This window comes from Podarcis muralis, chromosome 16, assembly GCF_964188315.1.
Source record: "Podarcis muralis chromosome 16, rPodMur119.hap1.1, whole genome shotgun sequence".
Classification (NCBI taxonomy): Eukaryota; Metazoa; Chordata; class Lepidosauria; order Squamata; family Lacertidae; genus Podarcis; species Podarcis muralis.
The window spans coordinates 15048249-15076219 of NC_135670.1; the positions used below are offsets into that span (position 1 = coordinate 15048249).

The window sequence follows — 27971 nt, forward strand, 5'->3', positions numbered from 1 at the left end:
TCCCTTGGGAGAACTGTCCAATTTTCCTACTCTCTGCTTCCTGTTACTTTTCCAGTTCCTGCTCTATAAAGACAACATCACCTCTTATTCAAGAGTCTTTCATGGGGTACTTTGTGAAAAGCATTTGGAAAGTCTGAGTACACAATGTCAACTGGATCATCTCTATATACGTTTTAACACTCTCAAAGAACCCTTATTAGGTTAGGGAGACTTGCAGAAGCCATACTGCACCAAACGTGTTCTTTATACCTAGGTAATTCTAGCTTTAACAGTACTTTGCATCAATTTCCCCAAAACAGACATTAAGCTTACCAGTCTGTAATTTCCAGGATCCTTCCTGGGGCTTTTTTTTTTTATGTTATTATATTGGCTACCTTCCAGTCCTCAGATACAGAGGCTGATCCTAGGGACAACTTACATATGTTTCTGAAAAAATCAACAGTGCCACATTTGAGTTTGTTAAGAACTCTCAGGTTGATGCCATCCAGACTTGATTAATCTGTCAGTTTTTAATTTGTCAATGAGGCCTAGAGTTTCATCTCTCATCACCATTATTTGCCCCAGTCCCTCAAACTTCCTTCCCTAGGAAGTTAGCTCTGGCACAGAAATTTGCCCTATATCTTCCACAGGGAAGACAGATGCAAAGCATTCATTCAGCTTCTAGGTGTAATCTCCTCGTCTTCCTTTAGCACTCCATGTTCTCTCTTGTCATCCAAAGGTCCAAAGACTCTCTAACTAGTCTCTTGCTGCTAATCTTTTGCCGTTGCTTGTCTTTCTGCTTTGAGCAATATTTTCATCAAATTCATGATGTAAGCAACCCTTATTGTCTGCTTGCATTTCTTTGCCAAAGTTCATGTTCCTTTTCGTTGTCCTCATTTGAACAAGACTTCCATTTTCTGAAGGAGCCTTCTTGCCTCTAATAGCTTCTTTGACTCTGCTCCTCTGACACCCTCTTGGCCTTGGCAGTACCTTCCTTGATATGCATTATACATTCTAGCTGAGCTTCTGTTATTGTGGTTTTGAACAACCCCCAAAGCGTTGTGGAAACATTTGATCCTCCAGAATTTGCCCTTCAACATTGTTTTAACCAATCCTTTCATTTTTGAGAAGCTTCCTCTTTTGAAGTCAAATGTGAATGTTTTGCATTTTCTAGGCACTGTGGCCACTGTTCCCAATCACTTGCATCTCACACCAGATTCTGGGTGCCACTTAAATTTAATTCCAGGGCCATACCCCCCAGCTACCCCTCTGCCCTATGACTAGCCATTCTAGGGCACAGTCATTTGGGGTATCATGAAATTTCACCTCTTTGTCATGATTGGGACACTTAGGTAGCCAGTCAATGTGAGGGTGATTGAATTCACCCTCTACTACAACATTTCCTCTCTTGGATGCTTCCTTCATTCTTCATCTCAAGATCACACTGGGCATTGTGGTCAGAGAACAATAGAACAACCCCAGTACCAAATTACTCTTGGGGCCCAGTATTGATTCTGTGGAGAAGTCTGCCCCTTTCGGGACTTCTAGTTTGCTGGACTCAGCTTTCTTGTACAGGGTGATACCACCTCTGGCATGTCCTCGCTGTCCTTCATATAGAGTTTATATCTAGAGATAGCTGTGATCCACTGGTTCTCTCCATTCCACCAGGTTTCCACCATGCCCACTGTAATGATGCTGTCCTCAAGCACTCCGCCCACTTTGGTCTGGAGGCCTCTAGCCTTAGCATATAAACACTTGGCTACCATCTCTCTCTTCAAGTGGCACTTGTGCTTTGGCCTGCAATGTTTTGGCTTCTCTAAATTGCCACTCTGAACCCCTGCACTCACAACGCCTAGCTCTAGGCTTAAATTTCACCACTTAAATTTTCATCATTTTTTTCCCAGCCAGGCAGGGACCGGGGGAGATTTGTTCCCAACTGGACCATCCTCATCTCCTGTTGGCTTCCCCCTGTCAATTATTTTAAAACAAGGGTCAGCAAACTTTTTCAGCAGGGGGCCGGTCCACTGTTCCTCAGACCTTGGGGGGGCAGATTATATTTTGAAAAAATAATAATGAATGAATTCCTATGCCCCACAAATATCCTAGAGATGCATTTTAAATAAAAGCACACATTCTACTCATGTGAAAACACACTGATTCCTGGACCATCCACGGGCCAGATTGAGAAGGTGATGGGCCGGATACAGCCCCCAGGCCTTAGTTTGCCTACCCGTGTTTTGAAAGCTGCTCTGCCACCTTTGTATATTAAGCTCCAGCAGTCTAGTTCCATCCCAGTTCAAGTGTAGCCCATCCCTTTTGTACAGGACTAGTTTTTCCCAGAATGTTCCCTCGTGCCTCACAAATCCAAACTCCTCTGCCTGACACCATGGCCTCATGCATGCATTGAGACCACAGAGCTGCATCTACCTGCCTGGACATGCATGTGGAACTGGCAGCATTTCAGAGAAAATCATCTAGGAGGTCCTGGCTTTCAGCATCCTACCTAACTTTGGCTTCCAGAACCTTGCAACTACATTTCCCCCTGTCACTGATGCCAACATGCACCACAACCACTGACTCCTCCCCAGCGCTAACTTCCAGGTTACTTAGGTGACAGGCAACACCTGTAACTTTTGCACCAAGCAAGCAAGGCACCTTGTGGCCATAACACACCCGTCTTATCTATTTCCCTATGATTGAATCACCCACCACCAGATTTTCCCTGTGACCTGGAGGATAACTGCTCATTCTCCAAGGACTGTATTCCTTCTAAGGGAGCAGTTCCCTCTTCCGCAGCCTGACCAAGCACACTCTCGTCTGGGAAGCAGAAAACATAGATCATGTCCCCATCATCAACCTCTTGTCTCCCAGCTGCTCCAGGCCAGCCACCTTGGCCCCCAAAAAACACACACATCCCCCAAGGGCCAATAGCTCATTGCAACTTGGGGCACACCCAGCCAGCCACAAATTCTGTCCAGCAGGCAGATAGCTGTACGTGTTCTGTGCAATACACTGGAAACCCTCCCCACCTCTGTTGGCGATCTACCTGCATATCTATTATCTGTAATTCATCAAATTAGTTTACCTACGTGTTAGATCAAAGAGGGGAAGGGAAGAGCAGTCTGTCCTGGCTTCCTGGCCCTGCTGCTGAACTCACTCGGCTGCTGAACTCACTTGCTGTGTCCATCAGTGGGGCTGAGATGCTGCCTCAGCTGGGGCTCCCCTCTGGCACATGGAGCAGGGTTGGGTGCGGAGCTCCCTTGCTAGGTTGTTCCAAGTACGTATCCCTGGCTTGCTTTACTCTGATGCCAATGTAGCCAACAAAATCAGGGCTTCCTTTTTTGAAAAACAGGAGCCGGTGGGGCTCAAACTCTGTGGCTCACTCAAATTCCAATGAGTAGGCGTTTGAAAAGGGGAAATGTGCAACCACTTCAGCTTTATTGATTTCATGCTGTTATTCTATTGCTTTTTTTTATTAATTGGGCTGTTATTAATAACTGTTACATTTGATGTATTAATTTTGTATATGTGCTTATTGTTGGAAACAATAATATCTTGGGATCACACTGATGGGGTGAAGGGTGGTCTACAAATTGGAGAAATAAATCATCAGTCGGTAGAACGCGAGACTCTTAAGTCTCAGGATTGTGGGTTTGAGTCTCCTGTTGGGCAAAAGATTCCTGCATTGCAGGGGGTTGGACTAGATGACACTATGTGGCCTCATCCAACTCTACAATTCTATGATTCTAAGATGATATATGTTAACAGGCAGAAATTCAAAGAGGCATTTCTTCCCACCCCCATGGAGTTTTCCTACTTGAAAAGGCCATACCTGTTGAATTTTGACCCACCTTGTAGTCCTGCCAGGAGCAGAGGCTCTGCTGTCCTTCTCTACAGTGTGTGGGGTGTGGGAACAGACAGGGATCTGGGTTTTGTCGGCACTGGCTGCTGTGTGCACAGACTGGTGGGGGCCAGTTCTTACTGTAAAAGAAGAGGCTCTCGATTGAGACAACTCCCCAATCCGCCAGCTGCCTGATTAAGTCGAGTGGCAGCCTCAGGGGCAGATTTTGAATGTCATTTCAGGGCAGCAGACTGAGGCAGATCTCAGCGCATAGGAAGCTGTCAAATCCTTGGTCCATCGACCTCAGTATTGTCTGCACTGACTGGGGGTCTCAGGTGGGGAGGTCTCTCCCAGCCCTACCTGGAGAAGGTGCCAAGAACTGACCCTTCTGCATGCAGAGTTGATGCTCCAGGTTCTCCAAGTGTGCCAGGGACAGTCCCAGATTTACAGACACCATCCTGGTTTCTGATTTGATCCCAGAACGTCCTGCTTTTCCTTAGAATTTTCATTGGATAAATATTGGAGGCTGTGGAGTTTTGCAACCCCTGAGGCAAGGAGATAAGTAACTCTACAACCCTTAGAAGACACCTGAAGGTAGCCCTTTATAGGGAAGTTTTTAAATGCTTACTGTTTTATTATCCACAGAGCCTAGGACTTGCCGATCAGAATGTCAGTGGTTCGAATCCCCACAACAGGGTGAGCTCCCATTGCTCAGTCCCTGCTCCTGCCAACCTAGCAGCTCGAAAGCACAGCAAAGTGCAAGTAGATAAATAGGTACCGCTCCGGCGGGAAGGTAAACGGCGTTTCCGTGCGCTGCTCTGGTTCACCAGAAGCGGCTTAGTCATGCTGGCCACATGACCCAGAAGCTGTACGCCGCTCCCTCGGCCAGTAAAGCGAGATGAGCGCCGCGACCCCAGAGTCGGCCACGACTGGACCTAATGGTCGGGGTCCCTTTACCTTTATATGCATCAGAGAAATGTTGGAGAGTATGATGCTCTATCACTGAGCTATGGTCTGCCTCCTAAGTACAGAGCTAGTGCAGCTATGCTCTTCTTGCGCATGGAGTGCATGCAGAAGATCCCTGTCATCTTCCATTAGGAAGGACACTGGCTAGCTGCTCTCAGTCAGAGTGGACTAGAGACATTTTTCAAACAGTTGGAGGCAGCTTCTGAATTCCAGTTGCTGGAGGCCACAGGAGGGGAGAATGCCCTTGTGCTTGGATCCTGCATGCGAGTTTCCCATTGGAGCATCCAGTTGGCTACTGTGAGAATCGGATGCTGGCCTCGATGGGCCCCCTTTGGCCTGATCCAGAAGTCTCTTTCTGCTCTTATGACCAATGTTGTAAACAAAATCTGCCCTTCTTCCCTTATGGGGAATCCAAGAGCCCGTATAGAGCCCTCCCTGGAGTCCAAGACCACCCCCAGAAACATCATACATACATCTCAGAAGGGGTGTAGCCCAAGACCACACCCCAGATACATTATACCTATATCATAGAAAAGGTGGTCTACAACAGAAATCTGAGTGCATTGTTTATCTCCTGTCTGGCAGGTCACCTGTTAATGGTCACTTGGTTTGATTACCTGGGGAGCCTGGCCAGTCTTTTGTAATGATAAATACTTAGTTCCTGAGCCAGGTCACAGACTCACCCTATTCATACACAGACATACACTTAAGACAGGATTTGTTAACAAAAAGAGAATGGGGAGGCTTTTCCATTTTCCTTGACCATATATACCATATATATATATACACCTTAAAATTCTTATAACACCAAGCATGATGGACCACCGGTGGCCCCCGAGCTCCATTCATGTGGTCTGGTGGAAGGCAGTGGAAGACTGGATAATATCCGTGCTCGGCCTCGTGTTTGTTTGATCTATTTTCCTAACAATGGAAACTGAGACTGTTTTCATCAGGGTTGGATTATCAAACAGGTTGGGAAGGTTCTGCCCTCAGCCTGTGGCTTTTGTATCACACAGCCTTGGTACAATCTACAATTCCTCCTCTGAAAACTTACCCACTAAAAGGCCTTTTCTCTGGACTAAAGAAAGTGATTTTCTCAATGCGGTGCTGGCTTTGACGTGCAGGCTGTTTTATTTTTCTTCTCATTTAATGCAGTATGGAAAAAATATTATGCTCATTTGACAGTACACTTATCGCCATTGTGATTTATTGTCTTCCTGGCTCTCTTTTCAACAGAAGGTCCCAGAGCAGGTGACTGCAGATAAAAGAGCATAATTCAAGCAGTGGGAAAAGACAAAACCCACCCACAACCCCCAAACCAATAATCCATATAGTGCTATGGGGGGGGGGGCAGCACATTTTAAAGTTTATCAAGTGGTCCACTGAGGCTCCCACGGTGGACATTGGGCAGGGGCAGGGGAGTTTTGAAAGCCACTGTGCTGGATGGCCAAAAAGCCTTGTAAAAACCCCAAGTGTTCTGAAAGGACTTCCACAATGAAAGAGCTCGGGAGCTTTGCATTCAAAGATGGTGAGATGCCTTTGCCTGCAAGTGGGACTTCTCTTCCAAAGAGCTTGAGAGCAAAGCTGGACACCCATAGTAAAAGGTAAAGGGGCCCCTGACCATTAGGTCCAGTCGTGACTGACTCTGGGGTTGCAGCGCTCATCTCGCTTTATCAGCCAAGGGAGCCGGCGTACAGCTTCCGGGTCATGTGGCCAGCAGGACTAAGCCGCTTCTGGCGAACCAGAACAGGGCACGGAAACGCCGTTTACCTTCCCGCCAGAGCAGTACCTACTTATCTACTTGCACTTTGACATGCTTTTGAACTGCTAGGTTGGCAGGAGCAGGGACCGAGCAACGGGAGCTCACTCCGTCATGGGGATTCGAACTGCCGAACTTCTGATCGCCAAGTCCTAGGCTCTGTGGTTTAACCCACAGCGCCACCTGCGTCCCTATTGGACACCCATAGAGACCCCTCCAATTGCGGCCAAGCAGCGCCTGGCTGGGACAATCAGCTGGTTGGAAGTGTGGCTGAGTTTGCGCGGAATGCAGAGTAATGTAGCGAATGAGCCGGTGTGGATGAGCAATTGAGGCTGGTGGAGAACAGGTGTGAAGCGAGCGGAAGTTGCACATCCACATCAACACCTAACACACATTCAAAGCGCCTGACACCCTCCAAGAATTCTGGGAACTGTAGTTTGTTAAGGGTGCTGGGAATTGGATGGGAAAACAACAGGATACTTGGGCGGGAGTCACTTTAAATGTATGGTGTGGACCTTCTGGCTGTTCTTCTTGTGGAATTACAACAACAACACTTCTATTATTTGTACCCTGCTTATCTGACTGGGTTGCCCCAGCCACCTCCCAATGTTTGGCTTTTATTTCCTCTGAAGTATTTGGCTTGGCCAAATTTGGCTTGGATACTTTAAAAAAGAATTTGAGGAGAACTATTTAAATGTGTGGGTGGCGCTGTGGGTTAAACCACAGAGCCTAGGGCTTGCTCCCATTGCTCGGTCCCTGCTCCTGCCAACCCAGCAGTTCGAAAGCATGAAGTGCAAGTAGATAAATAGGTACCGCTCCGGTGGGAAGGTAAACGGCATTTTTGTGTGCTGAGTGGCCTAGTCATGCTGGCCACATGACTGTATGCCGGCTCCCTCGGCCAGTAAAGCGAGATGAGCTCCGCAACCCAGAGTCGTTTGCAACTGGACCTAACAGTCAGGGGTCCTTTACCTTTTTTATTTAAATTTGTTAGTAGTAGCAGCAGGAGACTGGCTAGAGAGGTAGTTGGACCTTTGGATGACAAAGGAGTCAAAGGTGTGCTAAAGGAGGAGGAAGAGATGGCAGAGAAGTTGGTTGGGCTCTTTGCACCACAGCAGAAGGGATAGGACAGATCTCTTTGCTGATCTTCTAACAAAAATGTCCCTAAGGTCAGCGTCTGTGCTCGAGGACTGGAAAGTAGCCAGTATAGTACTAATTTTTAAAAAGGGATCCAGGGGAGATTAGCTTGATGAGAAATTGACAGGAAGGGTTCTCATAGTTAAGATAACCAAGCATGTAGAAGAACAAGCCTTGCTGAAGCAGAACCAGCATGGCTTCTGCAAGAGCAAGTAGAGTTTTTTGAGAGTGTAAACAAGCCTATAGAAAGAGGGGATCTGGTTGACATTGTGTACTCAGACTTTCAAAAAGGTTTTGATCAATACCTCACCGAAGACTCCCAAGCTTGTCATAGATTGATTGATTGATTGATTGATTGATTGATTGATTTACTTTATTTAAAATATGTCTGGGCTGCCGTCCCAATTGCAAAAGATCCTGAGGGTGCCCCTTTGGTTGTGCGATGCACCTTTGCTTTGGTTGTCCCTCTAAGCGCATGTTTCAGGCATCAGCACCCTCAACCCAGCAGGAGAGAGAGGGAGGTGAGGGGAATGGGCACAGCAGGATTGTCTTGGAGGAGAGTCTCCTGGTCCTGATAGGATTATCTTCCTCAAATATTGCTCCAAAGCTGCCACCCCCACCTTTGAAAAGTGCCTTGAGTGGAATTTATGTGATGTTCTTCGAATTTCACCTGAGCTCTGCATATCTAAATTCCTGGTGCGCCTGAAAGTTTGAGTCTGCTTTATGTTTTATTACTGTTGTTCATACTGGGTGCTGCTTGTTTTATAATGACATTTAGTAATGACTCCCCTCCCCCTTTATTAAACAACTTTGGCTATCTTGAGTAAAACTCCATGGTGCTTTGATCAATCCAATTATCATTAGGCAAGCCTCCCCATTTTCTGCAGAGGGGTCTTTTCAGGACAGGATAATTTGCAGAAGTGGACACTAGCCTTCATGTTTTTTTAGTCCTTGTTTGCTGTCATGTGGACTAGTAACTTTTCTGCCTTTTTTTGCTTTTAATAAGAAGGGATGCAGTTGATCCAAAGCCACACACATTGACATCGAATTTGATCTTGGCAAGAGAAGCAATGAGGAACCATGGTGCCTCATTTTGTTTTGATTGCAGCCACTGCAGACCCTCCCAAGTGTCCCTATTTTGCAGGGATAGTCCTGGATTCACAGCTGTCCCAGTTTCTGATTTGATGCTGAAATGTCCTGCTTCTCCTTAGCAGTGGCGTAGCGTGGGTTGTCAGCACCCGGGGCAAGGCAAGTAATTTGCGCCCCCTAACCCGTAGATTTGCCCCCCCTAACCTGTGGATTTGCGCCCCCTAACCTGTGGATTTGCCCTAACCCCAGATGTTGCGCCCGGTGCGGCCGGGCCCCCCTGCACCCCCCACGCTACGCCACTGCTCCTTAGGACATTCCGGTTTTCACCAGCGGAATATTGGAAGGTATGGAATTATGTGACCTCCTGAGCCAAGGAGATAAGCAACCTTACAACCTTTGGAAGACTTCTAAAGGCAGCTCTGTATAGTTTTCATATGTTTCTTATGTATGTTGGAAGCTACCCAGAGTGGCTGGGACAACCCAGCTGGATGGGTTGGGTATAAGTAATAATTTTTTTTATTGTTGTTGTGGAATAGGACATCCCTATTTTCATCAGAGAAATGTTGGAGGGTATGCACGCTGTATTTATTTATTTCGTATTCATTTCATGTAATTTATATCCTGCTTGCAGAGGCGTAGCTAAGGGGGGGCGGGGACACACTAGGTGCCACACTGTTGGGGGCAGCACTTACTGCAGGGCCTGCAGTGTGCCGGAGCCAAAAGCATGCATCTCTCCTGGAAGTGATGCGATGGCTCGGGCGCCTGCAGGCTCGTGCACGCCGCTGCCTGCTCGATTGTAAAACAAGAAACCAACCAACCTGCAAAGCGGTTTACAAGAAAAATGTGCCATTTTTGTTAGTGCCACAGTACGTAAAAATGGTCCCGGGCTATGCAGGCAAATAACAGTGTCCCTGAGAAAGTGCTGAGCGTTTCCCCCTTGCCATCTACACTCGCACTCTCTCTGTCTGGTGTTACGGAAAAATCTAGGTGCGAGGCTGCTCATTCACCCAGCTCGCCCGCGGGTCCCTGCGGAATAAAGGAAGGAGTCCAGCCACCAACCGGAGCAAATAGCTGTAGACCAAAGTTTATTGTGCAACAGGTTCAAAGAAGAAAGTTTGAACCCTGAGAATGGAGTGACAAGAACTTTTAAGACTTCCCACCACATCCCAGGATACAGTTCCCACAGCATCATTGATACATCATCTTTACATCACCGACATGTCACAAAAGGGGAGGGGTAGACAGGGGTTACACTAGTTCAACCTTGACTAACATGTCCAGACAAGTTCTTGGTTCAAGATTAACATAAAAGCAGACATGTCAGGGCTCAAGACCCAGGTATAAGATTAGCACAGACAAACACCTCTGAAGTCCCACCACCCAAAGTACAATAGAACTTCCTTTGCATGTCTGGGCCCCTTGGCAAGTCTGGTGACGGGATTAGGCTTTCCTTGGCCAACAACCAGCTCAGCAATTGTCACCTCTGGACACTTCCTGGAGTCCTTTTCTCAAGGGCAAAATAGCTTTGGAATGGAGGAAACTGGCAAAGGAGTTGATTTTATATTATTTTTAAAGCTAGGTAACTTCCCTGAGCAGTCAAGTCGAAAGGATACATTCAGGCATAATATTTGTAACATTTAACAACTTTAAAGATGTGCTGCCCCCCGTAATTTCCGTAGCACTGGGTATCAGACTGAAGCCGGATCAGGGTTTCTAGCAGCTTCCGGGTCCCAGAGGAGGGTGCTTTGCAGTCAGGCCTGAACCCCAGAAACGCTTCCTGGTTTCGAAAGGAGCTGCAAGGCTTCTGATTTCCTGTTCCTTAGGGAGAGCCCCAGCCTTTCAAGCCAACTCCAAACGCGCACTGGAGTAAACAAAGCTTTAGAAATCCAGGAGTGGTGGGCACAGGGAGCAAGAATATATATTGCAGAGGCAGAGAGACGGCAGAGAGATGTGGGCGGCTGCTGCTGCTGCTTCTTCTCTTCCTTGCTCTCCTCCTTGTTATCACGACAGTCGTGTCTCCAGCACAGCAACAAAAGCGGAGCCTCTCTGGCTTGTGAAGGCGGCGGCGGCGGCAGCTTCCAAACTTTAGAGCTTTCACAAATCTCTCCCTGCCTTTTCAGGCACTCAAAGGCTTCCTCAGGCACTTACTTGCTCCGGGAAAGATTATAGCAAAGCTTTCTGCTTTGTGCTTCTCCACCCAGGGGGTCTCCAGATTGCTGGGCCATTAGGCGCTTGAATGACCTCCACCCCCCTTCCCTTTTTTTGGGTGGTGGTGGTGAGATATTTCTAAACTCCCTTTTTCACATTGGCTTTTGATGGCTCCTTAATGGCCCACACCAGAGCCAGGGCAAAGGACATCGCTTCATCCCGATGGAGGAGGAAGGGCCAGCCTCCTCCCTTTCCTTTGGCCTGGAAGGCTGTTGAATCCGAACCAATCCACTTCGTTTTGATCTGCCTCTTCCTCCTTCCGTGGAACATCATCTGGGATTCAGGCAAGGAACATCTGGGCATCCTAGCAAGGTGCAAAAATATACCCCCCTCCAAGACACCCTCCAAGTGGTCCCTATTTTCCAGGGACAGTCCCGGATTTACAGAAGCCATCCCTGCAAGGATCCTGTATATGTTTGCTCACGAGTAAGTCCCACTGCCTTTAATGAGGCTTGCTTCCAGGGAGACATGCCATTGACTGCAGCCTAAATGTCCATTTCGACAGCAGAGGTCGGCATGAATTTGAATCTGTGAGCAGAGAATTTGATTCCTACAGGGTTTTGATCCCCATAGAGGGTGTCTGTGGGGGCTGTTGTTTTTTTTTAGGCGGGGGGGGTGGATTCTGCCCTTGGGGTCTTCGTCCTCTTCTTCTTCTAACCTTGGGGGTGCGTTGACCTGCAAAAGAGTCCAATGGCTTCTTCAAGGGCACAGCATGCAGGAGAAGTTTCAACCGCGCACATCCTCGCCCCCCTCCCGCACCCCCGAGCCATTAATTTCAGCTGATAAATCTGCAGAGCTGTCTCAAATAATGTCAGGAGGAGCAGCGTCGGGAGCAAATTGATAAAATGAAACAGCAGTTTGGTCACCGAGGTTGGGCGGGATCCGTACGCAAATTGCAGAGAAGCCCAGCAGAATCTTTGCCCCCCCCCCCGCCGCCGCCCCGCAACCCCACCTCCCTGGCCAGCCAGCCGGCGTGGATTCTCCTCTGCCCCATTTATGATGATAGGAAGTGAGCGGATAAAACACAGAGCTTGTGTGACAGGGCAGGCAGCAGGCTAGGGCAGGCCTGGAGAACTGATTGTGGCGGGGCGGGGTGTGTGTGTGTGTGTGTGTGTGTGTGTGTGTGCTCCACAGAGGCTCCTGGCCCAAGAGGCCTGTCATCCCTGGCCAAAGGTGCCCCAGGCATCAAGATGAGGGTGTCAGACTAGGGCTGGAGAGCCCGGGTGACATGAGCCTGAGCTACCAATCCTCCTAGCTTACCTGACAGGGGTGTTGTGAAGACAAAAGGGGGTGAGCCCCAAGCTCTTTGAAGTGGCATAACAATATAATAACATATGTATGCACAGTGCTTTTTTTCTGGGGGGGATGCAGGGGTATGCACACCCCTAAACATTTTGTGAATCTAAGTTTGGCCTCATTGAGGGGCAGTATTTCAATATGAGTAGGAAAAATAGAGTACTAAATTTATTTATTTTTTTTAGAAAAATGCACTGTGTGTGTGTGTGTGTGTGTGTGTGTGTGTCTCAAATGTTTTATTTGAAGAAGCTGCACAAGTGAGCAGGGAACTGCCTTCACAATGGCAATTTGGCTTTTGACAGTTTTTAAAATCCTCCTCTCTGGTTTTCTTCTGTTTTCCTTGGAGTTTTCTAAATTGGCGTTGCTGTTTGTGATGCCTTTCGATTGCCTTGTGGCCCCTTGCGAAGGCAATTCAGAAGCACTTCCCTTAAATATTCATTAATGCTTCAGTGGGTTATTAGAATTGTTCTGTTCTGCACAGTTCTGCACACGGCAGGGGGGCTCTATGGCCCCCTGCTTTGGGCCTGACATGTGGGCCACTTGACAGAAAAGCACTATCCCACCCCATGCCCCTACAGGCAGGACTGAAGGGTTGCAGCCTTCCTGCCTCCTCAAAGGAGGGCACATTGGCATTAAGTCACTGGGGAAGTGAGGACATCATCCTCCCCCTACACACCTTGCATGTTCCCTTCTATCGTTTGGCTTATTGCAGCAGCATTACTAGGCACTCAGAAGACTGTGCGGTGGTGGTGGTAATGGGCCTATGGGACAAAGGTAAATAAAACAGCCATGCGCTAATAATAATAATAATAATAATAATAATAATAATAATAATAATAAATTTATTATTTATACCCCACCCATCTTTCTGGGTCTCCCCAGCCATCCTCGGCGGCTTCCAACAAAGTATTAAAATACAGTGGTCTGTTAAACATTAAAAGCTTCCCTAAACAGGGCTGCCTTCAGATGTCTTCTAAAAGTCTGGTAGTTGTTTTTCTCTTTGACATCTGGTGGGAGGGCGTTCCACAGGGCGGGTGCCACTACCAAGAAGGCCCTCTGCCTAGTTCCCTGTAACTTGGCTTCTCGCAGCGAGTGAACCGCCAGAAGACCCTTGGTGCTGGACCTCAGTGTCCGGGCAGAACGATGGGGGTGGAAACACTCCTTCAGGTATACTGGACTGAGGCTATTTAGGGCTTTAAAGGTCAGCACCAACACTTTGAATTGTGCTCGGAAACGTACTGGGAGCCAATGTAGATCTTTCAAGACCGGTGTTATGTGGTCTCGGCGGCCGCTCCCTGTCAGCAGTCTAGCTGCCGCGTTCTGGATTAGTTGTAGTTTCCTCTGAGCAACTGAAGGCAAGTGAGTGGCACACAGGCCCTGTGCTTGAATCACACCTCACAGTCCTAGAATCATAGAACTGTAGAGTTGGACAGGGACCCTCAAGGGTCATCTAGTCCAACCCCTTGCAGTGCAGGAATCTCAACAAAAGAGTCCCTGACTGGTGGCCGTCCAAGCTGTGCTTGATAACCCGCAACAAAGGAGAGTCTGCCACCTCCTGAGAGAGTCTTTTTCACAACTGAGCAGCTCTTACCACCAGGAAGTTCTTCCTTATGTTTAGTCAGAATCTCCTTTCTTGAAATTTGAATCCATTGGTTTGGGTCCTCCCCTCTGGGGCAGCACAAAACAAGCTCCATCTTTCATGTGACAGCCCTTCACGTATTTTAAGATGGCTTTTGTGTCACCTCTCAGTCTGCTCTAGGTTAAACATACCCAACTCCCTTAACTGTTCTTGGTAAGGCTTGGTTTCCAGACCTTTTATCATCTTGGTCTCCCTCCTCTGCATACCTTCCAGCTTGCCAATATCCTTCTTAAACTGTGGTGTCCGGAACTGGACACAGGACTCCAGGTGGGGTCTCACCGAGGCAGAATAGTGTGTTGCTATGACTTCCTTTCATCTAGACACTAGACTTTTGTTGATGCAGCCTAGAATTGCCTAGCATCCTGCCAGGGGAAAGCACTGGGGATTTTACATGCTTGGCAATCCTGCCCAGACCAGCCCCTCCAGGGCAGCTGGGGCCCATTGGGACTGCTAGGGCAGAAGGCAGGAAACCCAAACAGCCCATGGAGCCAGCGCCAAGGCCAGGCAGAGCCAGGCAGGTTAGGGCAGGCGGAGATCAGGTGGAGTCTTCAGTCCAAATGGAGCCAGCCTCCACTGCAGCCTCTGCACTTGAAACAAGCCTGCAATGGAGAGGGGGGATTTCAAGGCCACAAGATCTGGCAGGAGATTTGGGGGCCAGCACAAAACTACCCTGGTCTCAGGCCAAGGTGCCACTGGTTCACTGCCAGAACTGAGGCTAGATTTGCTTGGGTGCTGAACTAGTGCTGGGAGCTTTGCACTGCCTCTCCCTCCCCTGGGATAGTGAGGGTGGTTCTGAGTTTGAGATGCGCCTCCTTCCATCTTCCGGGACAGAGAGTTGCCCAGAAAATACCCTTCTGGAAAGCCGTGTCCTTTGTCCTCCTCTGTTGCAAAGGCTTCTGGGAAGGCCCGGAGGCAAAGCAAAGAGGAACCCAGGAAGCAGCAGGGGCAGCAGTGTGCAAAATGGGAGAGGCAGGGGATCCTTGAGAAAGAAAACAAGAACCTTTTCCCAATGTGAGCCAAACACTTTTGCTGCTTGCAACAACAGGTGCAAACACCTGCAGGTGAGATCCAGTACTGAACTGTGCATGTGCCCCCCAATGCACACGCAGGCAGCCACACCCCCTTCCTTCCCTCCACCTGGTGCCCTCCAGATGTTATGGGATGCAACTCCCATCAGCCCTTGCAGCCAACATGGCGGTGCTCTCTTTTTTTATATATATATATAAATATTTATTAGAGTTTTTAGAAAAAAGAATACAATAATAATAAACATTATTACTTTGTTTTAACAAAATTTCATAATATCCTTGAACTTCCTCACGTCTCCCGCTCCCACTTACATCATTATTAAATTTTTGTCAAGCAAATTATCATCTTATTTCCAAGTCTATAACCACTTACTTAAATACAATAAAATAATTCTCCTGCAAATTTGTTTCTCTTAATCTCTCTTATCATCAATTCCTGATCTATTTTAGTGATGGCCAATTATTTATAACCAAGCATCCTTCTTAACATTCCACTAAATCACAATATTTCTGTAAATAAGTCTTAAATTTCTTCCAATCTTCTTCAATCCTTTCTTCTCCCAGATCTCGGATTCTGCCAGTCATCTCCGCCAGTTGCATATAGTCCATCAGTTGCATCTGCCATTCTTCCAGTGTGGGTAGATCTTGAGTTTTCCAATTCTTAGCGAGTAGTATCCTTGCTGCTGTTGTTGCATACATGAAAAATGTTCTATCTTTCTTTAGCACCTTCTGGTCGACAATGCCCAGAAGAAAGGCCTCTGGTTTCTTGGTAAAGGTATACTTAAATACCTTTTTCAGCTCATTATATATCATTTCCCAGAAGGCCTTCACTCTGGGGCAAGTCCACCAGAGGTGGAAGAATGTTCCTTCATTTTCTTTACATTTCCAACATTTGTTATCAGACGAATGGTATATTTTGGCAAGTTTAACTGGGGTCATGTACCATCTGTATATCATTTTCATTACATTTTCTTTCAAAGCGTTACATGCAGTAAAGTTCAACCCAGTGGTCCACAACCTTTCCCAGTCCTCAAACATAATGTTATGCCCAATATCCTGTGCCCATTTTATCATAGCCGACTTAACCATTTCGTCTTGTGTGTTCCATTTCAACAGCAAGTTATACATTCTTGAAAGTACCTTAGTCTTAGGTTCTAACAGTTCTGTTTCCAACTTCGATTTCTCCACCTGGAATCCTAACTTTTTGTCACTTTTAAAAGTTTCCTTAATCTGACATGGCGGTGCTCTCTCCACCAGACCCAGCATTGTACGGACATGCTGCCTGCAAGGGCAGATGTGAATTGCGGTCCACCACATGTAGAGGACACCAGGTTGGCCAAGCTTGTTATATTAACCACACACACACACACACACACACACACACACACATGCAGAGAAGATGGAAGCAAAACAGTTAATGGCAAAAAATTGCCACATTTCCTTGCTTAAAAAAAATAAGAATGCTCCGTACGAATGCAGCCTGAGGGTACAAAATGTGCCGAGGATGCAAAGCCATCCAAGGTAGCAAAGTCTGCCAAAGAGCCAGCCCCCACCCTCCCAAAAGAAGGGGGGGGTTTCAGCAAGCAAATGAAACGGCTGAGCAGTAACATGGCAGATAAATTTGAGGCTGACAAAAGTGCCAAGTGAGGCACAATTGCAGCCGTGCAGGGCAGTAGCAGTGCCCGGATTCTCAATGAGCTGCTTCCCCTTACGAGAGAGGAGGCAAGGGTAGAAAGTTGTGGGGAAGCCGTGGGCCTGGAGACGTCCATGGAGCAAACCAAAGGCCAAAAGGAGCTGGGCGAGACAGGATATTTGCTCATAGAAGAGCAGCTCAGGCTAGGGAACTGAGCCCTGAGAGAGAGAGTGTGTGTATCTTATACAGTGGTACCTCGGGTTACATACGCTTCAGGTTACAGACGCTGCTAACCCAGAAATATTACCTCGGGTTAAGAACTTAGCTTCAGGATGAGAACAGAAATCATGCTCTGGCGGTGTGGCAGCAGCAGGAGGCCCCATTAGCTAAAGTGGTGCTTCAGGTTAAGAACCATTTCAGGTTAAGTACAGACCTCCGGAACGAATTAAGTACTTAACCTGAGGTACCACTGTATAAGGCCAGGAGTGCCCTTATTGGTTCCCTGGGTCACCTGATTCCTTCTGGGTGCAGCTCCCCTTTCCCTGAAGGGATGGTGCTGTGGAGCCTCTGCTTCTACGGTGGTGCAGAGAGCGAATGCCATTAATGTTCAAAGGACTGGCTAAAGAAGGAAGTCTATGATCCTAAGGAGAAAGAGCAAAGTTTAAAATGCCCTCCTCAATGCAAGCACTGAAAGAGCACGGAGGGAGGAAGTTCCAGGCGTGAGGAACTACAACTCCCAGCACCCCGGCAATGTGGCCAATGGCCAGGGCTCATGGCAGAAGTTGTAGTTCAGCCACATCCAGAAGGTCAAAGGTTCTCCACAGCTGGCTTAGTTAGTAGAGGGCCTGCTTTGTTTGCAAACAATATTGGCTTCAGTTCCTGGTGTCTACAGTTTAGAGATCAGATGATGGGGAAGAGCCTTCTCTGTCGGGTGAAGGAGAGCAACTGCCAGACAGAGTAGACAAGCCTGGCTTTTCCTGGACAATTGGAGGGTGCCTGGGAGAAGGCACTCGCTTCCCAGCTCCCCTGCTTTTTGCCACCCATAATACCCTGCCAAGTGGGGTGGTGGTGGCAGCAGGGGGGAAAGATTGCTCTGCCGGATTTCACACCCCTGATTTGAGCAGGACACCCCAGAATTACAGAAGCCATTTGGGCCTCTGACTGGATCCCAGAATGCCCTTTTTTTCTGGCTCTTTGGTGGAAGTCAGCTTGCTCTCGCAAAAGCGCAGGACCCCAAAAAATGAGCGTCCCAATGTTGATAAGCAGGATTTGGGAGCTTCTGGTGTTTGCCAGTGGGTGTATCCCACAGATGGCCTCTGACCAAATGCTAACATGCCCTAGGACAGGGGTCGACAAGGTTAATCTTGCCTGGGCTGGATCGGTCCCGTGGAGATACTTCTGTGGGCCAGATTGCGGGTGTGTGCGCAATTTTCAGTGTCTGCGCATGCGCACCGGTGATATTCGGCGTCTGCGCAGACGTGATTTTCGGTGCCGCAGAAGCAAGTCCCCATGCCACGCTGCACTGCTTTAGCTCAGCATGTGAGTGGGTGGCTCGGTTTGGGAGCGGCTCGTGGGCCAGTCAAATGACCTCTGCGGGCCACTTCCGGCCCATGGGCCATAGGTTGCTGACCCCTGCCCTAGGAAGTGGGCAGTCTGTGGCACAGAGAGTTTTCCTGCACTTTTGCACCCCGAGGCAGCAGCAGCAGTAAGAGGGAGAGAGGTGGGGAGGGTCTCCCTCCTGTTGAGCCTGCGCAGATAAAAAGGCAGCCGCGTCAATCAAAGGAGAGACCCCCCTGATCTCTAGAACTCTGTTGGCGGCAGAAGCAGGTTTTTCTGCGGGGAGCATGAAGGGAAGTCTGGACTTCCTGGGAGCAGTTGAGTAGCCTCGTGACCTTCAGAGTCCTTGTAGGAAACCTCTGGGATGTTGCTCGAGCAAATTCAGGAATATGAGAAGCTGTGCCTCACTTACGTGGCTCTTTCCAGTGGGAGGTCCATTTCCACACACCCCTCCACTCTGCTAGGTGAGGATAGTTTTGATCAGTGCTTTTTTTCTGGGGGGATGCAGGGGTACGCATACCCCTAAACATTTTGTGAATCTAATGGGAGAAGAAACTAATATATTTTTTTAAAAAAATAGTTTCTACTCTAACATGGTGAATTGTCATTTCCATTTCTACCCCCGATGGTAGCCTCATTACGTGTCACGGTGCTTCCTGAGTCTCAGATGGAAGCGAGCATTTAATGTGTGAAGTAGGAGTTGGAATCTAGTACGGTGATTGGTCAGTTTCGTTGTATTTACTGTTTTTATTTTCCCCGATTGGAGCTATAAAATGGTGATTTTCTTGAGTCAAAATGAGAGTACCCCAAACCTTTTTTTATAGAAAAAAGCACTGGTTTTGATTTGTTTTGATATTTTATGCCGACTTGGATGTTAGCTGATTTTGGTACTGACTCATCCACCAAACTTGGGGGTTTGGTCAACATCAATTCTACTCTATTATAGACCTGTTGCAGTTAGTAGGCATGGCTGATATAGCTCCCCTGATGTCAGTGAGACTACTCTGAGAACAATGCAGCAGGGTTCAACCTGCACACGTGGCCCGCAAATTCTGAAAGGGCCCCCTTCCCACCTCGCAGGGGCAGCAGAAAGCAGCACCCACAGCAGGGAGGGCAGAATTCCAGCTCCCAGCATGAATCTTCACCCTGAAGCATTTGGTGAAAGTGGCGTTTCTTCCTTGGCTGACGCGGTCCTTAGGACATGGCTTATAGTCTGAAGTTGTTCCTCACTCTGGCATTGTGTGAACAATGAATTTAACAACTAAATAAAGGAATCAAAATAAGTAGAAAGGTGGAAGCTGTTGAGGACCCGGGCTCAGGTCAAGGTTCTGGTTCTGGTATATGAAGCCCTACCCAGCTTGGGACCAGGAGATCTGAAAGATCATCCCACCCCTTATATGCTCTGCGGCTGAGGCCCTCTTGCAGATATTAATTTATCAGGACGTCCTTTCCATATGATGTAGGAATTGGGCCTTTAGTGTGGTAGCCCCTCTGCCCTCTGGAGTGCCCCCCCCTAGAATATTAAACAAGCACTGTCTCTGTTGTCTTTTTGGCACCTCCTGGAGACCTTCCTCTTCCAGTGAGCCTTTTGAGTGGAAATCTTTGTCCCAGTCTGCAGCAGTACAATGGCACCTTGGTTCTTGAACAATCAGTTCCAGGAGTCCGTTTGACTCCCGAAACTGTTCGAAAACCAAGGCACGGCTTCCAATTGGCTGCTGGAGCTTCCTGCACTCAAGCGGAAGCCACATTGGATGTTTGGCTTCCAAAAAACGTTCACAAACTGGAACACTTACTTCCGGGTTTGCGGCGTTCGGGAGCCGATCTATTCGACAACTAAGCCGCTCTAGAACCAAGGTACCACTGTACTGGGATTTGTTTCTTGCATAGAATAGAATCATAGAATTCTAGAGTTGAAAGGGACGAAGAGTCGTCACCTGGTCCAACCCCCTGCAATTCAGGAATCTTTTAGCCTAACGTGGGGCTCGAACCCACAAACCTGAGGTAAAGAGTCTCATGCTTTTCTGACCAAGCTATTTATTGCTTTAGCACTTGTTGTTTGCTGGCCTGGACTCCTTTCGGAGGAGGGGTGTGATATGAATTTAATTAATAAAATGGAGTGCAGATGGCTTACCTAACGGTTACATGCAGAGCCCTGGCATATTTCTCTTGGACCACTGGCTGTCCACGTTAGACTCCTTCATTTCTCTCTGGTGAAAGGAGTAACCTCCTTCTGGAGCAGCCCCCAAGAACCCCCCAAGCCTGCTGACCATTCCCTCCCCCCCAGCCCCACTCTCTCTGGCTGTGACTGGGGCAGCATTAGGGGTGCAACGACAAAGCTGTGACTTCTGCACCTTGCTTTCCTTATCACCCTGCCAGATTCAACAAAGGAGGGCCCAGGAGAGTTCCTGTCCAAGGCTGGCAGGCGACAGTCCCTTGGAGCGCAGCAATCTTGTTTGGGTGTGGAGCAACTTCCGCTGCCCACGTAGCTCGGGAGCATTTTATTAAAACTGCTTCCCTTTCCTTATTATTATCTCTCCAACCCCCCCCCCCCCTCGTGCTTCTGTTGGCGGGTAATAACAGGCGATATTTTATTTATCCCCGATCCCGTCAGGACAAGCTCAGATCTAATCGGAACAGACTTCTGCTTGAATTATTGAGAACAGACCACAGCAAAGCAAAGGGAAAGAGAGGTGGGTGTTCGCGTAGGAAAGAGGGAGGGAGGGAGATGGGCCAGCGCCCGCCTGTGTGGCCCACACATTTTGGAAGAGGGAGCCAAAAGGCTGTGGGGAGGCCCTGCAAAGGGATCTCAGCCCTGAAATCAGTGTTAGAAACTCAGGTATATCAGCCAGGTGCCAAACAGCTCCTAAACCAAGGTTAGAGTCACCAAAACAGAACGTCTAACTGCCATTTTGGGGCAAGATGGCTCCAAAGACTTATTTTTCCAAAGGATTGATGGGCTGTGATTGGTTATCAGCTAAACACCTGGCTAGTTCAGATGACAGGTCAAGAGCTTTGAGAACTTAAAGAATAAAAGTCACTTGATCTAGGGACAGTATTGGCCTATTCTGACCTCTTTTTCGTAATGGTGACATGGACCGTTCATAGTGTAAAAATATTCTTCACAATTATTATTATTGGAAGTTTTAAATGTTTGATGTTTTGCTATGTTTTATATACAGTGCTACCTCAGGTTAAGTACTTAATTCGTTCCGGAGGTCCGTACTTAACCTGAAACTGTTCTTAACCTGAAGCACCACTTTAGCTAACGGCGCCGCCGCGCCGCCGGAGCACGATTTCTGTTCTCATCCTGAAGCAAAGTTCTTAACCTGAAGCACTATTTCTGGGTTAGCGGAGTCTGTAACCTGAAGCGTATGTAACCTGAGGTACCACTGTATGCTGTAAACCGCTCAGAGTGGTGGGGGGAACCCAGCCAGATGGGTGGAGTATAATTAATAAAATAATTACTACTACTACTACCACTACTACTTCCTGCTCAGGCTGCACAGAAAAAGCATTTTGGTTCCTGGAAATTATTCTGATTGTGCAGATAAAGTATAACTGATAGAATTCTACGGGATGTGGTATTAGTGTGTGAAAACAGTCCAGATCCAACGATCCCCAGGCGTGCACCTCCATAAGGTGGAGACGTCAGACACCATCCTCGCGCCCAGGCATCTTCACTTGGTCGCAAGTGGCCAATAGCCAGGTGGAAAATGTGCCTGGCTAATTTTGAACACTGCCAGCAAGAGCTGAAGTAGCAATATAGGAGAAGAATTCCCTTGCGCATGCACAGAGTGCCTTTTCTCTTTAATAGCTGGGTGGGAGTGAGAAGCAAGCCTGGTGCAGCTTCTCTTTTTGCTCTATGGCTGTGAAAGCAGGAGCAGCATATCATAAAATATAAAAGTCCACAATGGCTTAGAGCAGTGGTTCCCAAAGTGGGTGGTACAACCCCCCCCCGGGGGGGGGCAGTGGAATTACCTAGAAGAGGCAAGTGGGTGGTGAGGGGTGGTGCTGGAGGTGGGAATGACTATCCGACTTGGAGAAACTGACATCAATTTTGCCTCAGTTTCATTTAATTTATTAAACTACAGGGTTTTAATTGGATTTTGAGGAAATGTGCCATTAATTGTTACTGTTTTGAATTTTATTGTGCTATTATCTTCCTTAGTGGGTTGTGCAAACTGCTGTTATGAAGAATGTTTTCTATAGGGTAGAGAGCACTGGGGATGAGTTGGTGGAACCAAGGGGGCGGTGGCCCCCAAACGTTTGGGAACCACTGACTTAGATGAAGATGGCAGACAGACCTGGCAGCTGGCTGGCAGAACCCCACACCTCAGACCAAGAGCCCTCCAGCCTGGTCCCAATCCCACACCCTCTTCTGGTCCCCACTCAGTCGCCAGAGGCTATTGTGGGGTGGATGTAGCCCTTTAAAGAACACAGCAAAGCTCTGCTGGACCAGACCAAAGGCCCACCAAACCCACTACCTTTCCCCCCAGAGTCAGCCACCCACAAGTCAGCCCCCAGTAAGCCCCAAAGCCAGACAGGGAGGCAGCAGCTCTCCCCGCTGCAGCTCATTTAATTAATACATTTATTTAGCAGAATTTGTACACCGCTGACTCATCAAAACCTCTAAGTGGTTTGCCTAAAATATAAAAACTTAGGCGAGAGAGAGAGAGAGAGATAGAGAGAGAGAGAGAGACGGAAGAGAAAACTATTAGCAGAGGAAAAGGTGAGTGTTGCAGCTGAGTCTAACTAAAGATGTCTGTTTAAATTGGATCTCTCCACCCCCCTTGACACTTAGCGAAGCTCTTCAGTTTAATCAGGCAGCAGCAGAAATATCTAAAAGTCTTAGGAACAAGGGAAGCAGTGCACCATGGGAAAGAAATGGGCACCGCGATTCTCTTTCCTAAGCATTTCTACCAAATTATCAGAGAGAATGTCCAACCCGCAGTGGAGGCTTTGTCCTGACAAGAATAGCTCCCTGTGACAACACCACCTCCAAGTGGGGGCGGGGGCGAGAGATTCCTCTTTTGAGCCCCCAAAGCGTCTCTCTGCAGGGCCAGAGCTGGAAACTCCAGGAGATTGCTAAAGCATGTTCCTTGCTCCTGGGTGCCTTGAACTGAACCTGCCTCTATCCAGTTCAGTAGGGAGATGTTTGCAGTCCTGCTGCCTTGCTGACTGGTATCCCCTGGGTCCCAACAGCCTCTCCCCAATCCTATCTCCCTACGAGGGAGGCCAGGTTGGAAAGGGGTTCAGAGGAGCACCACAAAGATGGTACTCAGAGGGCTGGAAAAGAAGTCATCCAAGGAAAGGTTGAAAGAACTGGAGAAGTCTGAGGAAGGACATGATAGCCCTCTTCTGATCAATGGAGGGCTTCTAAGGGCCAAGGCTGTTTCAGAAGGCAGGATGAGGCCTCGCGGGCTTGAGTTACAGGAGGGAAGATTTCAGCTGAACAGCAGGAGAAAACTCTTGTGGGTAAGAACGATTTAACAGCGGAACCAGCAACCCAGTGGCAGCAGCTCTCTGGGGTCTCAGATGAGGTCCTTCCTAGCCCCACCCAGAGATGTTGACAGGGGCTGAACCTGAGACCTTCTGCATGCAGAGCGGATGCTGCACCACTGAGCTTTGGCCCCTTTCTTTCCTTCTCCCCTTGGAGGTCAAATCTAGCCAGTCTATTCCAGGGGGCCAGCCAACACCAGTGCCCAGTGGGACTGGGGTGTCCTCGCAAGCTGGGATGCCCACTGTGATGCGCAAAAAGCTGGACATCACTTTCTGTTGGAGCGTCAATTTACGATGACAATCTTAAGAGTTGGGCATAAAGTAGTCGCAGCTCAGTGCCACGGAAGGGGAGTTTGTGTTCGTGAGAACAGGCAACACTTGGGCAAAGGCACATATGAACTGTAGAATATTCCAGGAGGAGGCTGTGTGGTTGCTTCCATGGGCAGAGGGACCTGCAAAGCTCTTGTCTTTGGACATGGAAGCAGACCTGCTAAGCTGCCTATCTAAGCTTCGCTTTTAAACTGCAAAGGGATGCACTCTGCTGAATTCAAAAACATGAGGAAGGAAGGATAATATCTAATAAATATATCTTTGCGTAGTATCCATACACATTCCTGTACCGGCTCCTATGAAGAAATTTTAAATGTTTATAAATGTACCAGTCCAGGAACGGTCGCTTCTTCTGCTGAACTTCTAGCTGAACATCTTCTACCCGCATCCTCCATGTCTCTGGTGAACACTATTGGGGCTCTTCTGTTCAGGTCCTGCTTGCAAGTTTCCCATGGGGGGTATCTGGTTGGCCTCATCCAGCAGCCTCTCCTTATGACAGCTGTGTTCTTCAAATATCTGAAGGACAGTCCGTCATACAGTAGACAGAACAGACTCAGTCTCTGGTGCTCCAATGGGTGGGAGCTGCAGAGAAGCAGATATCAGCTGAACATGAGGAGAAGCTCTAAGGGTTGAGAGTTGCAGAACAGAATCCCTTGGGAGGGAGGGCACATTCCTCCCTGGAGGCATTGAAGCAGCAGAGGGGTGCCCACCTTCTCAGGGGTGCATGGCAGGGGTTTGGTCTTGGTCCCAAGGGCTCCAGAATTCTGCATTGTTGCATCTTCACACACAGGCAGGCTCCCAGTGGAGAAGAGGGTTCTTTGGGCATTGCTGAGAGCGCCACTTTTGCCCGCTGAGCGTGGCATCCGTGTCCTCTGCCATCATCTGTCTCCCACCATCTCTCCAACCCAAGGCAGTGTTTGTTCTTTCAATAGGAGATTTGTTAGAAAATCGTGATTGCCTGAATATATACGTTGCCACAGTTCAAAATACACTGATGCTTCTGCTCATGCTGTTGGTCTTATTTTATGCTTCTGGTGTTATAGGCCACTTTTCTGCAATCATGGAACCCAAAGTGATTTTCGAGGGAGGGCTCCCATTGGCCACCTCCCATCTAGGCACTGACCAGACCCTGGGACCTCCTGATGCATGGATTGGCAGGCTCTCAGTGGATGGAGGCTTCCCCTATTGAATGGCCCATCCACTCTCCTTCAGGCAGAAGCAATCCTAACCCTGGCCAGGCGAGGCAGCAGCAGGGCAGGACTGAGCACCACTGCCTCTGCAACCCTGCCACTCATGCCAGTTGGGTCAGAAGGCACCCTACATATAATAGAGTTGAGCTCCTCTGCCTGGTGCCCTTCTCCCTCTCTTCTCCAGTCTTCTTTCTCTTCTTACGGGTGTTTTTGTTGATGCTTATCTTCTGTTCCTTAATGTTTGTGGTTGGTCTGTCCAAGTTAAGTGCTGTGGAGGTGGCTTTTGCAGTGTAATCCTTGGACACGGATGTTAGTTCTAATTTGACAGTGGTTTGGAGGCTGTGCCTTGCAGAAATCCCGAGGACCCGTGTTTTTGTGCCACGGTTGGGTGGGGGCACTGGTAAATGCTGGGCAGGTGATCATTCTTACAGCACAAACCATGTCAGCTTTAATCTGATGGGGAATGCCTTGGTAGGGAGTGAGGAAAGCCTTGTGAAACCCATGAAGACTTGTGCCTTAGATTCATGGATTACACTGTAAAAATTCAGCACTTGCTTGGTCCCACCCTATGGAACAAAAACATAGAACCAAGGCATGGAGCTTTAGGGCTTTTACAAGGCACTCCCCACCCCTACCACTACTATCAAATTAAAATGGGTAGGGTATGAAGGCAGCTGAGAATGTGATCATCAGCTGAACATGCCTCCGTGTGAGGAGGGATGTGCTTCAGCCACATGAGTGGCTAGAAGGAGATCTGCAGAGCTGCTCCCCAGCCACTCCACCCTCTCCCATGGGGGCCTGTTGGGAAGGGCATCCCATATAAGGTTTGGAGAGCCAGTGGTGGTGTAATGGTTAGAGTGTCCAACTAGGGAGACCTGGGTTCAAATCCCTTCTACTTGGCCACGAAGCTCACTGGGTGACCTTGGGCCAGCCACTGCCTCCCAGCCTCATCTACCTCACAGGGCTGTTGGAATCATAGAATCACAGAATTGCAGAGTTTGAAGGGACCCCGACGGTCATCTAGTCCAACCCCCTGCAATGCAGGAATCGTTTTGCCCAACGTGGGGCTCGAACCCAGAACCCTGAGATTAAGAGTCTTGTGCTCTACCAGCCAAGCTATCCCAGCTGCTTATCCTGTTGTGAGGATAAAATGGGGAGGGGGAGAACTAGGTATATACCACCTTGAGCTCCTTGGAGGAAAGGTGGGATAAAGATGCAATAAATAAATAAGGTTCCCATGACATCCCAATGGAGGGGGAGAAGAGTCTGATGGCCTTCATCCTCATCCTCCTCTTCTTCGGTTGACCCCCACTGCTTCCCTTTCTCTCCGTCTCTGCCCCTCCACCAGCTCATTCTCTCCTCCCAATTGTGCTTCAGTGGGTCCAGACCAGGGGTAGGCAACCTAAGGCCCGTGGGCCGGATGCGGCCCAATCGCCTTCTCAATCTGGCCCATGGAATCAGTGTGTTTTTACATGAGTAGAATGTGTCCTTTTATTTAAAATGCATCTCTGGGTTATTTGTGGGGCATAGGAATTCGTTCATTTCCCCCAAAAAATATAGTCCGGCCCACATCATGCTCTGAGGGACGGTGGACCGGTCCACAGCTGAAAATGGTTGCTGCCCCCTGGTCCAGACCTTCTTGCAGTGGGTGAGTGAGGGCGCAGGGAGGCCTTGGCAGGCAGTGCCTGTGTTGGCCTTCAAACACAGCCAGCCACCCTGCTGTCATAGGGAGCCTCCTCCGCATTCTCCCAAGAGAATGGATGCCTGGATGCCTGCCCTGAAGTCCCCCTTTGGGCGGCAACACCCCGGGCTCAAATCAAACCTTTTCTTCCAAACAGCATGGCTTTTTTGTCTCAACGCTTCACACCTAGGAATCTGGAGCAATTTTCCTAGCGGGAATCTGCTGCTGCGTTTCAGGAGACCCAAAGCAAAACAAAAACGGGGAGCTTTTCTGCTACAGGGCCTTTGCTCCATCGGCGATGCAACCTGGGGGTCTGTGTCTCTCTTCCCCCCTTCCCGATTTCCTCCTCTCCTCTCCCTCCTTGCTTTCTTTCCCTCCTTCCCTCCCTCTTTCCTCTGCTGCCCGCTGCTCAGCTCCTTTGCACTGCAGTGCCTGACATAGAGTGGGAAATGATGATTAATGACAGAGGGAGGGGCTGGAGCATCCCCAAACTAACTCAGTGCGTGGGGAGTGGGAAAATGTGTGTGTGTTGAGAGAGAGGGTGTCTCTCTCTCTCTCTGTGTGCGTGCCTACATCTCCACACTATTTGGACGGCTTCCACGGTGGGGAGCAGCATCAGCCAGCTTTGTCTCTTGCAGTGAAAACAGGCAAAGAGCCTTGTGCTGCCTTGAAGATGAGCAAATGGAGGAGGGCGGAAGCTTCCGCAGACCACAGACCATTCCCCCAGAGGCAGGAAGTGCTTTAGTTATGCAATCATTCTTAAATTTATATCCCACCTTTCCTGTGAGGAGCACAAGGTGATCTACACACAGGTCTTCCCCTGGCCCATTTTGTCTTCCTTGGGGAGATGGGCCAGGCTAAGAGTCAAGTGGGCTTCATTGCTGAGTGGGGACTTGAACCCTGGTCTCCCAGGCCCAAGTCCGACACTCTGAACCACTATGCCACGCTGGTCCTCTGAGCTGCTGTAAGAACCTAAGAAAAGCCGACTGGGTCAGGCCAATGGCCCATCTAAGTCCAGCATCCTGTTCTCATAGTGGACAAACAGATGTCCCAATGAGAAATCGGTGCGCAAGATTTGAGCACAAATCCCCTCCTGTGCCCCTGTTTTCTAGGGGCAGCCCTGGATTTACAGAAGTTGTTCC

General features: G+C 48.7%; 1 protein-coding gene across 34 annotated transcripts in view; it reads left to right on the top strand.

Moving 5' to 3' along the window:
• The window catches only part of NRXN2 (neurexin 2), a 346059-nt gene that overhangs the window by 8669 nt on the left and 309419 nt on the right, over nt 1-27971 (top strand). Inside the window, exon 1 of one of the 34 annotated variants that reach the window (XM_077920412.1) lies at nt 11129-11402. The exons of the other annotated variants lie outside the window; for them this stretch is intronic. The gene's annotated coding sequence lies outside the window, so the exon portion shown is untranslated. Of the gene's footprint in view, nt 1-11128; nt 11403-27971 lie in introns of those variants that run through there. 34 annotated transcript variants of the gene reach the window in all.